Source organism: Nomascus leucogenys, chromosome 22a (genome assembly GCF_006542625.1).
Source record: "Nomascus leucogenys isolate Asia chromosome 22a, Asia_NLE_v1, whole genome shotgun sequence".
Lineage (NCBI taxonomy): Eukaryota > Metazoa > Chordata > Mammalia > Primates > Hylobatidae > Nomascus > Nomascus leucogenys.
In genome coordinates, this window is record NC_044402.1 from 38,974,275 (window position 1) to 38,990,661 (window position 16,387).

The window sequence follows — 16,387 nt, forward strand, 5'->3', positions numbered from 1 at the left end:
CTCTTAACACCTACAGGCTGGGGAGGCTTAAGGAAACTAAGTTATACTAATTTTCCCCTACTCTTCCCCTCATAAACACTCTCTCTTAGGAACAGAAATGAATAATCCTGTGCTCCCGTTCAGAACACAGGACTCAGAGTCAAAGACTTGGGTTCAAATCCCAGCTCTGTCACTGTACCAGTTTCCTAGGCTGCTGTCATAAATTACCACAAACTGAGTGGCTTAAAATAAGAGAAATTTATTCTCGCCCAGTTCTGGAGGCTAGAGGCCCCAAAATCAAACCATATGTTAAAGGTAGTGTGAACAACTGGTGCATAAATAAACTGTTCTATGGAACAGACTACAAATCTAGAAAATAAGACCAACTATATACTGAAATTTAGTATATGGCCAAGATCATTTTTGTTTTGTTTTTTTGCCAGAAGGTATTCTCCTCTAATCTAATCAGGATAGTTTTTTAATCAGTGGAGATAAGATGTATTTTTCAATAAATGATCTTGGGACAATAGGGTAGCCTTCTGAGATAAAATAAAATATTCATACCTAACACCACACAGAAAAACAAATTTCTGAAAGATCGAACACTTAAATACTAAAAATGAAATCATAAAAGTACTACAGCAAACCACGGAAGAATTTTTATATTATTACATTTGGGAGAGGCAGGCCTTTCTAAGAATGATACCCATATCAGAAGTCATTTTAAAACTGTTTAATACTTTTAGTTACATAAATATAGAATTATTTCCCATGGAAACATAAACACCATAAACAGAGTCAACAGACACATGAAAAGCTAGGAGAATATATTTGCCAATTATGCCATAGATCAAGGGCTAATTTCTGAAGTATTTAAGCAATTCTTACAAATAAAGAAGAAAAAGATTAACCCGTAGAAAAATGGACAAAGTATAAAAACAGTCCACAAAAAGGGACCTGTATATGGTTCTTAAAATATAAAAGCATGTGCCACTTCACTTTTAATAAGAGAAATGCAGATTAAAACTACAGCAAAGTACTATTTTTTTAACCTACAGAGGTAAAAAAAAAAAAAAAAATGCTGCAAGAATCAGCAACATTTGCTAACACACAGTCTTGCCCACTCTCGCACCCTGCTGGCATGTTCTCACAACCTCCAAGGACAGCAACTGACAACATCTATCAAAATTTTAACTAAACATACTCTGTGACCCAGCAGTCACACTTCTGAGAATGTGTTTTACAGATATATTCTCACAAATGCTAAATATCCATATCCATTTGAGCAAGGATATTCTTTGCAGCATTATTCACTATGGCAGGTTGGAAATGATCTAAATGTGGATGTTCATACAATAGAATACTATCATTCAAAAGAATTGAGGGGGCGTAGAATTAGGCACCTCTATTTGTCCTAATATGGGACTATCTCCAAGACATGTAAAGGTAAACTTGAAGCCAAGTGCAAGGAAGGGCTGCTGGAGGGAACTCTCTGCTGCTGGCTGCCCCCATTCATGCCGCAGCACCCACACCCCCAGGCACAGTGTCTGCTAAGGAAGCTAAAGCTTCAGGTCACTTGCAGAGGCCCTTGCCAAGGCCCTGGGAGGGGACCCAGCTGTGTGTTCACATGGTCCTGTGTTTTTGTAGAATTTGCAAAAGATATTTTAATCACAGTTGTTCAAGATGACAGTGTCTTTCTCTTCCAACTTCCGCTCTGTTACATATCACCTTGTGTCGAGTGACACTGGAGCAGCCACAGGCTTTTCTGGGACCTAGCTGGGGGGAAGGTAGGTTAGAGACACATTCACTGTGGGTTCAGTGGGATGTGTTCACGTGGTTTGCAGTAACTTCCATGCATACTTATTGTTTGCCGTCCTGTGCTGAAAAGCCTCTCAGATATATTCCTATTGTCCACTGTGCCACCTCACCTGGGATGGCCACACAAAGGTAGAGGTCACGAAAACTGCATGTCGGGCAGTTTATTAATTTTTTTTAAATACCATGTTATTTTTCTAGAATTGAGCGTCTCTGCCCGGCCACCCCGTCTGGGAAGTGAGGAGCGCCTCTGCCTGGCTGCCCCGTCTGGGAGGTCTACCACAGAGGCCACACTCAATGTGGGGGCTGGACGTGGTGGCTCACGCCTGTAGTCCCAGCACTCTGGGAGGCTGAGGCGGGTTGACCACTTGAGGCTAGGAGTTCGAGACCAGCCTGGCCAACATGGCGAAACATGAAAAATACAACAGACAAACCAACCAACCAACCCAGCGACAACAAAACAGGTCTACCCTGGAGTCATACTCTAATTTTTTTATTTTCCTCCCTTTCTGATCCTTTATCCCACTTTCTTTTTCTTCCTCTTCCTTCTCCTTCTTCTTTGTCAAATAGAGGATTGAGTTATTATCATTGATCCATACAAAGTCTCTCTCTCATTTATTTTCTTTAATTCCCACCCCCCATTTCTATTCCCCGTCTTCCCATGTGCAACCTTCCTAATATGTTTGATATGCATATTTTTGTTTGTATGTATTTTTAGAAAATGTTTACTGTTTTGTGTGCAAAAAAAATTAATAAAAAAAGAAATATATAAAAAAAATTTTTTTAAATACCATGTTATTTTTCTAGAATTGAGGGTATTTTTGGTGCTTGTCATTTTTTTTTAAATGTGTAACTTGGTTTAATTTTTTTTTTTTTTTTTTTGAGACAAAGCCTCCCTCTTGTCCCTCAGGCTGGAGTGCGATGGTGCAGTCTTGGCTCACTGCAACCTCCGCCTCCTGGGTTCAAGCAATTCTCCTGCCTTAGCCTCCTGAGTAGCTGGGATTACAGGCACCTGCCACCAAGCCCGGCTAATTTTTGCATTTTTAGTAGAGACGGGGTTTCACTATGTTGGCCAGGCTGGTCTCAAACTCCTGACCTCAGGAGATTCGCCCACCTCAGCCTCCCAAAGTGCTAGGATTACAGGCGTGAGCCACCGTGCCCGGCCGATTTTTCTATTTTTTATACCAAAAATTAAAAGCAAAATGCAGAATACCATGTTAACCTTTGTCTTTAATTAAAAAGAAAAGAAAAAAAAAAGATCTGACACAGTGACTCATGCCCATAATCCCACTTTAGGTGGGACCTGGGCAACATAGTGAGACCTCGTCTCTATAAAACAAAGAGAGAGAGAGAGAAAGAAGAGGAGGAGGAGAAGGAGAACAACAACAGAGACTACTACTGTCAGGAGTGTCCTTCCGATTGTTTTAGATCACTGGAGTCCAGGTTAGAGGACAGGCAACCTGATACTACCCTGCTTGCCCCCGCAAAGGGGAAACTTTTATTGGTAGAAAACTCATGTTCAGTATTTTATAGTGGCCTTTTGTCTCCCCTACAGAGTCCTCAAAGTCAGAGTTTCTCATATATACCTCAGTGGTTGGCTCCTCATCTCTCTTCAATTATATTACAAATGAACAGACTGTTTCTAGGGTTTCACTACTGGCAAACAATCCTATCATGAACATTTATGTACATACAGTGTTTCACGCTAGTGCCAGGTGTTTCTGTGGGACAGATTCCTAGAAGCAGAATGATTGCATTAAAGATTGTTCTCCAGTATTATGGTGCATCCGTACCATGGTAAATTATGTGGCCAATAAAAATAATGAAGTAGAGGATAGAGCAATTCCTAAAGGAGGGGGGCGGTGAGGAGCACAAGGGCACAGGCTGCAAAACAAGATATATGGCATGCCTTTAAGATGACAGTGAGTAGGGAGTACAAGAGGAGGCTTCCACTTCCTGCTTCAGAGTCCTTTATTTTTTTTCAGAATTTTCAAAATAAGCAGAAACTATCATTATAATTTTTTAATATTAACAGAAAGAAGGTACACCTGTTGTTACACAACTATATCAATACTTAAAGGAGAATTCTTCATCTGTTATCAGGAATGTTCTAACTTTACATGAAGAGGCTGGTCCCACCTCTCTCTGGGACTTGTTTCTGAAACAAACATTATCCCGGGGACTTTAGAATTACTGTTTATCTTGGCTTGAGCTGGCAAAGAGAGTCTGCCCCCGACATCACACCAGATACGGTGATTTCTCCCTTGCCTCAGTGCTGGCATATTTCCAGCCCTTCTTAAAACAAGCCTGGGGGCAGGTTCGGGAGGATCTACTCCTTGGCTGCCCAAGGACACCAGAGGACCCTGGTGGTTCCCACACTTACCTATATTTACTACCATGAGGCATTGCTGCACTTTGGGTGATTCATGAAGAGAAAAACAGGAGCAACAATGTTTCAGGGCTCCAAGGGTGTTGGGCTGGGCTTCCAAGCTGTGCGGAGGGGACTTTTTGGGGGAGTATCTGCAGGAGGCTGGAGGTCTGAAGGAGGGTCAGTGAGCACAGTGGATGAAGGGTACATGCCTAGGAGCCACTGATGGCAGGGCGAGGCCAAAAGCTGGTCCCATGGAGGCTGAGGGGTCTCAGGCCATTAGTAGTCAAGCAGAGAAGGACAGGGAGTGGGAGTTCTGGGAAGTCTCTAGCAAGGGTATGACTAACCAAAACCACTCTGAAGCTAACCGCCCCCCACTTCTCTCAGCCAGTCAATCATTAAGTCCTGCTAGTTGACTGTTTCTCCCTTCTTCCTTGTACTAAAAAGTGTCCACCATGTACCAAGCCATTCTAGGTGCTGGCGATACATCAATGAGTATGTGCCCTGCTGTCACGGAGCCTATGTCCAAAGTTGAAAAAAGCAATTGCATAATTATGTTTTGTGACTATATTGTTATGAAGTAAAAGCAATTCTGTAAGTCCCGCAGTTTTTTTTAAAAATCAACATATTTACCTGAGTTTCCTAAACTTACCTCAGAAACCATCCTCCTCCTCCACTTTTTGTGTATATAGAATTTATTTCTAAAGTAGTTTTAAGTTTAGAGCCAAGCTGAGTGGAAAGGAGACTTCCTATATGCCTCCAGTGCCCACATGTGCACAGCCTCCCCCTACTATCAACATCCTGCACCAATGTGATACTTTTGTTAGAATAGATGAACCAACATTGACACAACATTAACAACCAAAGTCCATAGCTTACATTACAGCCTCTTTTTTTTAACAGAACAATGTGTTACCACTGAGACTGGCAAGTATAGGCAGGAGGGAGCCTACAAAGTTTCTCAGAGGGAAGTGGCACACTTGGATTAGTATTTTCTGCACAACCAGTTCATTCATTTCTCCTTGTCTGACCCAAGAATGTCCGTATCTTCTGAGTTTCATTTTGTTCAGATGCTACAGATACCTCCCTGGTCCAGGCTACTGAAATGACTTTCAAACCAATCTAGCAGCCACCAGACCATTCGCCTCCCTCACCCCTATTCGGCTCTGAATCCAGACTCCTAGTTAATTGAAGAGCATCACTTGCTCTGTGGCATGAGCTTACTCAAACTTTTCTAGTAACTCCCCAGCAGTGGTTTCCCATGTAATTATCCATAGAACCCATTTGGTGATGGCAGTTGAATATAGTAGTTAAAAACACAGACTCTGATATCAATAGCCCAGAGACTACTACATCCTAGCCCTGGAAATCCCCATTTCCTCACCTGGGGGCGGGTGCAGTGGCTCACGCCTGTAATCCCAGCACTTTGGGAGGCCAAGGCGGGCAGATCAGGAAGTCAAGAGACTGAGACCATCCTGGCCAACATGGTGAAACCCTGTCTCTACTAAAAATACCAAAATTAGCTGGGTGTGGTGGCGCGTGCCTGTAGTCCCAGCTACTCAGGAGGCTGAGGCAGAAGAATCGCTTGAACCCGGGAGGTCGAGGTTGCAGTGAGCTGAGATCACACCACTGCACTCCAGCCTGGGCAACAGAGCAAAACTCCATCTAAAAAAATAAATAAATAAAGCAGTAGTGGGGAGGCCGAGGCAGGAGGATATCACTTGAGGCCAGGAATTCAAGACCAGCCTGGACAACAAAGCAAAACTCACCTCTACCAAAAAAAAAAAAAAAAAAAAAAAATTAGCTGGAGTGGTGAGTGCCTGTAATCCCAGCTACTCTAAAGGCTGAGGCTGAAGGATCATTTGAGCCCAGGAGGTAGAGACTTCGGTGAGCCATGATCATGCCAGTTCACTCCAGCCTGGACAACAGAGCAAGAACCCAACTCTATAAAAAAGAAGTGTTAGAGACTATGATGGGCTAGAGATAGAATGTCCAGTCTAAATGGCACAGCAGTTACTCAGCTCCAGTGGCTTGTTGCCAAATCTCCCCATTGTTAAGGAAAAAACATTGTAAACTTGATGTTTATGTGAAATCTAATTTCGTTTTGCTGTAGCAGCTGTAGTAGACTGCAACCTATGGCCACAAATTCCTCCCATCTCTATCTGCCACCCTTTACAATGTGACAGTGCCGCTCCCCCATCAGAGATGAATTCTATTCCTCCTCCTCCCCATTCTAGCCTGGCCTTGTGACTTGTGTTGGCCAATAAGATGCAGTGGGAGTAGCATTTGTAACACTGAGTCGAGACCTCAAAAAGTCTTGCAACTTTGACTTTGACCCTCTTGGAATGCTCTGTTCTTGTGTGAAGAGGCCCAGGATAGCCGTAAGGAAGGAAATTGAGATACCGGCAGAAAGAAGTCACATGGGCAGACAGAAGCAAACTCATCTCAGCCATTCCAGCCACCGCAGCTGAGACTTCACACTTGGGAGTGAGGCTGTCTAGGACCAACTAGCTAAACTGCCAACTGAATGCACCTGAGTGTGCCCAGGTGAGACCAGGAGGAGAATCACCAGGTTAAGCCACAGAACTGTGAGGAAAAGTAAATTATTGTGGTTTTAAGCCACTAAGTTGGGGTGATTTGTTACACAGCCATAGATAACAGAGAGAAATAATTAAGGCATCTTGCCAACCAAATGCCTCAAGTCACCAGTTAGTGATCTCTTAGGTGTGAACTGCTTGAGGACGGGAATCATATCTTATTGCTCTTGATATCCTGAGTGCCTACCATTGCCTGATAATTAACACATAGTAAATCCTTTGTGAACAAATAAATGGAGCTGTTCAAGACTAGCTCCTATCACAGCTGCAGCAGCCTTGAGGATAGGGCTTTATCCTATGTGCCTTTCTAATCCCAACAGGCACTAACATTTCTCCTGCAGTTTCTATAATCCTGTGTTAGTCATGGTTCTCCAAAAAAACAGAACCAATAGGAGAAACAGAGAGAGAGAGAGAGACAGCGAGAGAGATTATGGGAATTGGCTCATGTGATTATGGAGGTCAGGAAGCCCCACAATCTGCTGACTGCAAGCTGGAGAACAAGGAAAGCCAGTAGTGTAATTCAGTCCAAGTTTGAAAGTCATTTCAGCAGCCTGGGGAAGGGTGGTGTCTGTAGCATCTGAATCAAATGAACCTCAAAAGCTACAGACACATTCATGGGTCAGACAAGGAGAAGTGAGTGAATTGATTGTGCAGAAAACACTAATCCGTTTGTGCCCTTCCCTCAAGAACCTGGAGCTCTGATGTCCGAGGGTAAAAGAAGATGGACGACTGGGCTCAAATAGAGAGAATTTGCCCTTCCTCTACTTTTCTGTTCTATTCAGGCCGTCAACATAATTGAGTGATGTGGACCCACATTGATGAGGGAAGATCTTCATTTAGTCTACCAATTCAAATGCTGATCTCTTCCAGAAACACTCTCACAGATGTACCCAGAAATAATATTTTACCAGTTCTCTGGGCATCACTTAGCCCAGCCAAATTGACACATAAAATTAACCATCACAAACCCCTATTAAAAAAAAAAGTTTGCTCAATGATGAAGTTGTGCAAATAGAATAACGAAATGGGGTGGCTAATGAACAATGGAGCCAAAAAGAATTGTGACATTTTGCTACATCTTGGGAGAATAAGAGAAGTGTTTGCCTTGACCTAATACAACCTCAAAGAAACAATAGGGAGTCTTGATGGAGGCAGAAAATGAAGTGTAGCCAGATCCACCCCAAATTGGGAAACCCCAAACCAGGCAGGACTATGAGCAGTAGCCAATGGGTGCTAAGTTAGGAAGTGTCTGAGTTTTGAGGATGGAGAAAATAATACAAAAACAACACAAGATAAAATTGAGGCTGAGCACAGTGGCTCTTGCCTGTAATCCCAGCACTTTAGGAGGCCAAGGTGGGCAGATCACCTGAGGTCGGGAGTTCAAGACCAGCCTGGCCAACATGGCAAAACCCCATCTCTACTAAAAATACCAAAAAAATTAGCCAGGCATGGTGGCATGCACCTGTAATCCCAGCTACTAGGGAGGCTGAGGAAGGAGAATCACTTGAACTCGGCAGGCAGAGGTTGCAGTGATCCGAGATCACGCCATCACACTCCAGCTTGGGCGACAGAGTGAGACTCTGCCTCAAAAAAAAAAAAAAAAAAATTGAAATTTACCTACTCTGTCTTAGAAAAACCTTTCATGCTAGGGACTGGGGGTGGGCAAGGTACCAAGGCTGATCGAGCCCTTGGGCATCTTTCTTCCTCTGCCCTTTGCCATCAGGGATGAAAAAGACTTCTCTCCAAGGCTGAGCAGCATCTTTCAAAGAAAAAAAAAAAAAGAATGCAGTAGGGAAGGGGAGTGCGTGGGGACTAAAAACCAGCCTCATTCTACGAACACTCAGCCCATATTCCCCTCCCGGACTCTACCTTTTGCAGAGAGGGCTGGGGGTGGGACATGCATGTCCTATATTCTATCAGGCCACCCTGAGTGGGAGGGTCCCCTTCTGCAGGCTCTTCTGCAGGTTGTTCTTTTGAAACATAAACTCCTGGAGTGTCAGAATTGGAAGGGATCTTAGGCACCGTTTGGATCAATCCAACCCCATTCATTTTACTACTTAAGAAGTAAACAGTGTCCAACTGGGAGCATGAATCCCCAAACCTTTGGTTAAAAGTCTGAAGTTCGATCTGTGGCCTGTCTGGCTGCCTCATTTGAAGACTGCCCTGGATGTTTACTTTTCATCTGATTTCACCCATGTGATAAGGAATTGGCTGCAGTGTTGTGGAAAAGATTGCCGGACCTGGAGTTAGGAAATAGACCTTCAAATCCCAGCTCTGTCTCTGGCAAGCTGTGGAACTCCAGACATTACTTAAACCCTCTGTGCCTCAGTTTCCTGACCTGTGAGATGGGAATAATAACAGGACAGACTTTTCAGGATTGTTGGGAGATGATTAAATAAGATGAGCTATGTATTATGTAAAGGGCTTGTCAAGCCTCCTGGAGCAGATAATACTCCTTAATGTGTTTTTGTTGTTGTTGTTTTTTGTTTGTCTTTGTTTTTTTGAGACAGAGTCTCTCTGTCACCCAGGCTGGAGTGCAGTGGCACCATCTCAGCTCACTGCAACCTCTGCCTCCCGGGTTCAAGCGATTCTCCTGCCTCAGCCTCCCAAGTAGCTGGGATTACAGGCTTGCGCCACCATGCCCAGCTAATTTTTGTATTTTTAGTGGAGATGGAGTTTCACCACGTTGGCCAGGCTGGTCTCAAACTCCTGACCTCAAGTGATCCACCCACCTCGGCCTCCCAAAGTGCTGAGATTACAGGTGTGAGCCACAGCGCCGGCCTCCTTAATGTGTTTTCTTCTTCTGCTGCTGCTGCTGCTGCTGCTGTTTTTAATCAATTGCTCTGAGCCTTGGTTTAGGATTGCAGCAAATTTAGAATTAAAACATGTAAAGTGGGTGGGTCACAGTGGCTCACACCTGTAATCCCAGCACTTTGAAGCTGAGGTGGGTGAATCACTTGAGCTTAGGGGTTTGAGACCAGCCTAGGCAACATGGCCAAACCCCGTCTCTACAAAAAATACAAAAATTATCTGGGCGTGGTGGTGCACACCTGTAGTCCCAGCTACTTGGAGGCTGAGATGGGAGGATTGCTCGAGCCTGGGAGGCCAAGGCTGCAGTGAGCAATGATCATGCCACTGCACTCTAGCCTGGGCAACAGAGTAAGACCTTATTTAAGAAAAAAAAATTTTTTAATTTAAATTTCAACACTTTTTAAGACTCATGGTTAGGTATTTTGTAGAATGTCCCCCAGTCTGGGATTGTCTGGTGTTTTCTCATGAAAAGACTAAGGTTGTCGATTTTGGCAGGAGTAGCACAAAGGTGATGTGCCCTTCTCGTTGCAGTATATGGGGGCACATGATGTCAACATGATTTATTGCTGGTGATCTTCATCTTGACCATTCAGTTCAGGTGGTGTTTGTGAGGTTTCTGTACTGTAAAGTTACTGTTTTTTTCTTTCCATAGTCTGTAAGAAACAGGTCCCCAAGTCCAGAGCACACTCAAGGCAAGAGGAAATAAGCTGCACCTCCTGGAGAAAGGGACATCAAAGAATTTGTGATAGTGTGTGAAAACCGCTCAGGTATTCGTGTACTGGGGGGCAGATACTTGAAGGTTTTGCAAATGTCCTGTTTTTCCTTAAAGTTTTATCTACTGTTTTTAGTATTAATCAATGGATCTTGCCTGTAGCAATTATTATTGTGGTGGTCTAATAGTGATTTTCTATTTTCCTTATTCCTTATACATTTATAATTAGAATTCTTCTGCATTTAGTTCTTCTCTCTCATTTAGTTATTTATTCAATACTTTATTTACATCAGTATGGACTTATAAAGGTTTATTTTACTTGGAGTTATAATCCAATATTATTATCTATTACCATTGCTCAAACTGTTCCAGATTTGGCCATTGGGAGCTCTTTCAAGTTGGCTCCTGTGTCCTTTTGATATGCCCCTTCCCTCCTTTTTTTTTTTTTTTTAGCACTTCTTTATTTTCTGGCACTAAAAGTTGTTCCAGGATCATCTTATGTGTTCCCTGTCCCAGCTCAAGAATTAACCATTTTTCCAAGGAACCCTGGCTCCTTTATTGGAGAATGTTATTTAGAAACCAAGATCTGGATGCTAAGTACTCTTGTTGCTAATGGGGTATCACTTCTTTTAGGCCCTCTTTGCAGACAAGGCTAACAAATATAAGTATATATACTAACATACATTTTATATATATATGTGTGTGTGTGTGTGTATATATATACCACATCTATATTTATTTCTCTATCTGTGTGTACATACATACACATCATATAGACATCTATGGATTATAAATCTATGTAGAGATCTATAGATAGATAAAGATATCTATATGTATCTATTAAAGATATTCTATACTATTGAGTGTACGTATATGTATTAAAATGCACATGAATTCATGCTGATATCTCCAGCTGAAATCCAGCACCACCACCATCCTAACACCCCTCTTCTTTCTGTGACAGTGAGAAACTTGCCTCCCACTAGCGACAATTTATTTACTTATTTGTTCAACACTGGTATGCATAGAAAGCAGTTGCAGAATTGCTAACCTGTAACAGGTTCTTGACAACCCCAAAGATGGCTTGTACTCAATGTGAACAAAACTGAGTTCTTCATTTCATAACCAACCCAAACCTCTCTTACTCCTTTTCTCCACTCCTTTCTCTCCCCCTCTATACTCTATCACTGTGATTGACACCAGACACATGGATGCCATCACTGACATCTCTGTGCCTCCCCTCCCACAGCCAATTACCTCATCTAACCTCATCTTTCACCTCTTCTCCCCACCCCACTTGCATGGGCAGGCACACACATGCACGAGCACACACATAACACACATACACACATAATATGCTCCTGCCACTTTCGTTCTCCAACTGTATCAAGCTTTGGGGCATTGTACATGCTGTTCCATCTGCTTGCAACACTTTTCCTCTTCCCACTCCTCCTTTGATTGGCTAACTTCACGTCTACCTCTTTCAGGAAACCATCCCTGACCACTCTCCAAACCTATGTCAGGAGACCTCATTCCCTTGATACTGTGAGTTTCTCTCCTGTTTTAGCATTTATCTTTTTTTTTAAACAGGGCCTCACTCTGTCACCCAGGCTGGAGTGCAGTTTCACCACCTTGGCTCACTGCAACCTCTGCCTCCCAGGCTCAAGTGATCCTCCCACCTCAGCCTCCCAAGTAGCTGGGGCTACGGATGTGCACTACTACGCCTGGCAAATTTTCGTATTTTTTGTAGGGACAGGGTTTTGCCATGTTGCCCAGGCTGGTCTCAAACTCCTGGGCTCAAGCAATCTGCCCGTCTTGGCCTCCAAAAGTGATGGGATTACAGGCGTGAGCCACCGCACCTGGCCACATTTATCATTCTGTATTCACAATTCTCACTTACTCTTCCAAATACCTGTGAAGCAGCATTTCCCAAGTTGTCTCAAGCATTGAATGAAATATCACTAGAATGTGAGCACCATGGAGACAAGTGTGTCTGTTGTGTTCATTGTTGTATCCTCAGTGTCTAGAACAGTGCCTGGCACTATTAGGTACTAGTTAATATTTGTTGAGTGAATTAATTAATGTAGCACCCGGCCTCCAAGATAGCCCCATATGACCTTCACCTTCTGGTGTCCCCACACTGAATTAGGGCTGGTCTGTGTGATTAATAGGGTATGGTGGAGGTGACAGTTCCTTCCAAGGGAAGGTTATGAAGTTTCCACCCTGGCTTCTTGGGTAGCTCATGGTGGGATAAGCCCCAACTGCCATGTCATGAGGACACACAAGCAGCCCTGTGGAAAGCCCAGAGGGTGAAGAACTGAGGCCTCCCACCAGCAGCCAACACCCACTTGCCAGCCCTGTGACTGAGCCACCTAGAATATGGATCCTCCAGTTCCAGCAACACTTCCAGTGACTGTAGCCTCATGAAACATACCAAGCCAAAACTGCTCAGCCAAGCTACTTCCAAGTTTCTGACCCCCAGAAACTCTGAGAAATAGCTTTTCATTGTTGTTTTAAGCCACTGCGTTTTGGGGTAATGTGTTACATGGGAGTAATTAATGAACACAGTACTGTCCTACAGAAAAGAGCATCATGATTAAGTAAGTTTGGGCAACACTGGATTAAACAGCTAAAGAGATTTCTCAGAGGACTCCTCAGAGCTTTTAATATACGATACTCATGGAGAATCCCATCCTTATGTAATGACTTACTCCTTTCTCATCTTATTCACTCTTTCCAGTTTGGACATGTAATTGTAAGTAAATCTACAGTCGGCCAGCATCCCAAATAAAATAACACCAAGATTGTCTAAGGGCAGCAGGATAGGAAGAATCTCTTGAGGATTTGGGCCTCAAATTCCTACTTTTTCCTCCTTCAAACGTCACTTTTCCCCTGGGAATCCCATGCATTATGGCTGCATCCACCAAGCTGGCATCAGAAGACAATGTTCTCCCCTTCACTACTTGGACCCAAACACAGGCACTTTTACTTAACCTTCCATAGCAAAATTGAGATCTTAATGACTGACAAAATTTTGCAGGAAACCCAGTGTAGGGAATTGAGTTGGGTCCCCAAAAGAGATATGTTCAAGTCCTCAGCTCCAGTACCTGTAAATGTGACATTATTTGGAAACAGGGTCTTTCTAGATGTATTCAAGTTAAGATGAGGTCATAGTGGATTAGGGTGGGAAATCCAATGATCAGTGTCTTTTATAAGAGAAAGGACGTAGATTTGGACACAGAGACACAGAGGAGCCATAGGGAACAGCCATGTGACAACAGAGGCCGAGATTGGAGTGATGGTTCGACAAGCTGAGGAACATCAAAGCCTGCCAGCAACCATCAGGAGCTAAGAGACAGGCATGGAACAGATCCTCCCTCAGGGCCTGCAGAAGAAACCAACCCTGCCAACAGCTTGATTTCAGTCTGCTGGCCTCCTCAACTGTGAGACGATAAATTTCTGTTGTTTTAAGCCACCCAGTTTGTGGTGCTTTGGTTCAGCAGCCCTAAGAAAGTAAGACATCCAGGAAGAACTGAAAGGAATTGCTCAAAGGAGCATAAAAGTGGAGCACCACCCAGCAATGGAGCTGCCTCGCTTGCCCCTTGGCCCTTGGCTCCCAGCCCTGCCAGGATTCTCCCTCACCATGGTGTGGGCTGCTTGGGAACAGCCTGGCCTAACTAGTGCCCTCAGGGTTCAGGCCTAGGAGAGAGAAGTACAGAGAGATGCTTCCTCTAACTCTACCCAAGGCCTCAGTAACAAATCCCCATTTCCTGACCCCAGACGCTCTTTATTCCAGTAGAATGGACATTGGGACCATCTATTCCTTTCAGAGAATGTCATGTTCCCACCATAAGGGATGGACTCACAGGTTATCTCAAAACATAATTGTCTACTGTTACTTCAAGAGATACACAAGCAGTGAGAGAGGACAGATTCAGTGCCTTTCTCTGACATGCCAAAGCCACAGGGACTTTCCCACCATTACTCACTGCTCTGTTCACCTCAATCTCTAGGCAGGAAGGTCTGTCTCATTGGTGATGAGATTGTCTGCTCCTCCAGGTCAAGCCTGCAGTGAGATGCATGTCCCTGGAGCCTAGCACAGGACTTGGCACAGAACAGGGGCCCTGCAGCACTTTGTGGGGAATTGGCTACGTGAACAGTCAAGACACTGAGGCCATTAAAACAGGCTCCTAAAAAAGCAGCCAAACCCCTGTGCACTTTCTGCAACTGGAATTTCCAGGAATTCCTCTCCATGACAATTTAGAAAGTCCAGCAGTGGGTTCCAAGGCATCACAGAACTCAATCCAAGGAGATCCCAAACCCCAGTGGAAAGCTGCACAACACGCCACTCCCCAAGCATCGTGGAGGTCCAGAGTTCCAGCCAGAGAAGGACACTCAGTAAGTTCGGAGGGCAGATGCTCCTGCTGTGCCTGAGACCATCCTCAGATTCTCTAGCTGCCAGGACAGAGCCAGGTGAGGGAAGGATGAACTGCAATGTGAGGACTGTGTGTGCCCATCTCCTCCTCTTCACCAGGTGACTCTACCCAGGGCAGCCTAGACAAGATTTAGAGAGCAGGGCAGTGGGCTATTTTGGAGTCTGGAATGGGAAGGAATGACAATTGGCAGGTGACTCTAGTACTTGAACTTTCCTGTGCTGAAGAATCACTGAAGGTATTCTTTAATATGCAGATACCTGGGTCCAGCCCTCCCTCCCAAGGAGGTTAAGTGTTGCCTAGGAATCTGTATTAAAAACAAAACAAAAACAAAAACCTCCTTAGTGGTTCAAACACAAGTAATCCTCAGACCTGGGCCAAGAAGGTCTTTTCTGACACCACCTGGAGACCCAGCCTTGTTCTTCTCTCCCCTAACTACAGCCTCAGGAAGCTACATGTCTGTAGAGAGCCTGGGAGGAGACAATGACCCCAGTCTCAGAGTGACTACACACAAAGGCGCCAGGAGGCCGACCCACATCAGGATTCCAAAGAGAAGAGGGGTTAGGCCTGAACAGTGTGGGCCCAGAGGGCATAACGAGCCCCTTACAGAGCAGTCACAAAGAAGCAGGTGTGAGCTCAATGTGAGGAAGAACTTTATGGCAAATCTATTACATCACTCACGGCTGAAGGCCTACAGTCTAGTGGGATAGTGCCCATCATCCTTAGAAAACTCTAAATGCCCTGGCAGGCTATAAGGTCCTTCAGAATTCAGCCTGGCTTCCCTCCGCAATACCTTTTATAGCCCCCACTTCCAGAACTTCACCTGCCTTCCCACCCTCAAAGGGGAACCTTTCGGAGTTCTCCAGGTATACCAGGCCCTAGAGATCTGTCAGCCTTCCTTACTTGCCACTCCCCTCCAGGACTTTGCCTCTTCTGGTCCCTCTGCCTGGCCCCCGCTTCCCCTACTCTTAGCTTGGTTAATTACTAGTTATCTTCAGGTCCCAGTTTAGAAGTCACCCCCTGAAGTTCCCTGCAACCCCCGCAGCTGGATGGAATACCTCTCCTCTGTTCCCTCTGCATCTCACACTTAAATTGTTCATTGTGGGACGGAGTGGCATGGGGTTGCGTGCCTTGGTGGGGAGTCCACTACCTGAGAGGGGGCCGGTGGATGAAGGAGCAAGCAGGGAAAGAAAAAAGTTGTTCACTGAAGGCAGGCACAGTGGTTCATGCCTATTATCCCAGAACTTTGGGAGGCTAATGCTGGAGGATAGCTCGAGCCCAGCAATTTGAGGCTGCAATGAGCTATGATCCTGCCACTGCACTCCAGCCTAGACAGTAGAGCAAGACCCCATCTCTCTCTCTCTCTCTCTCTCTCTCTTTCTCTCTCTCTCTTTCTCACACACACACACACACACACACATTGTTCACTGACTCCTCAAGGTCTAATGTACCCTCTGTACAAAACATATTGAGTTTGAATTGTTGAATTGTAATGAGCTGTTTATTTACTTTTGCCCCGTGAGGCTACGAATTCCTCCAGGACCAATTGGCTGGCACTTTGCTGCTGTTTAATAAATATCTGACAATGCATGAATGGCAGTGTCCTGGCAGAAAACAGAACAGTCCACCTTGAGAGGCAACAAGTCCTAACAGCTTTTTGTTTACACAGAGG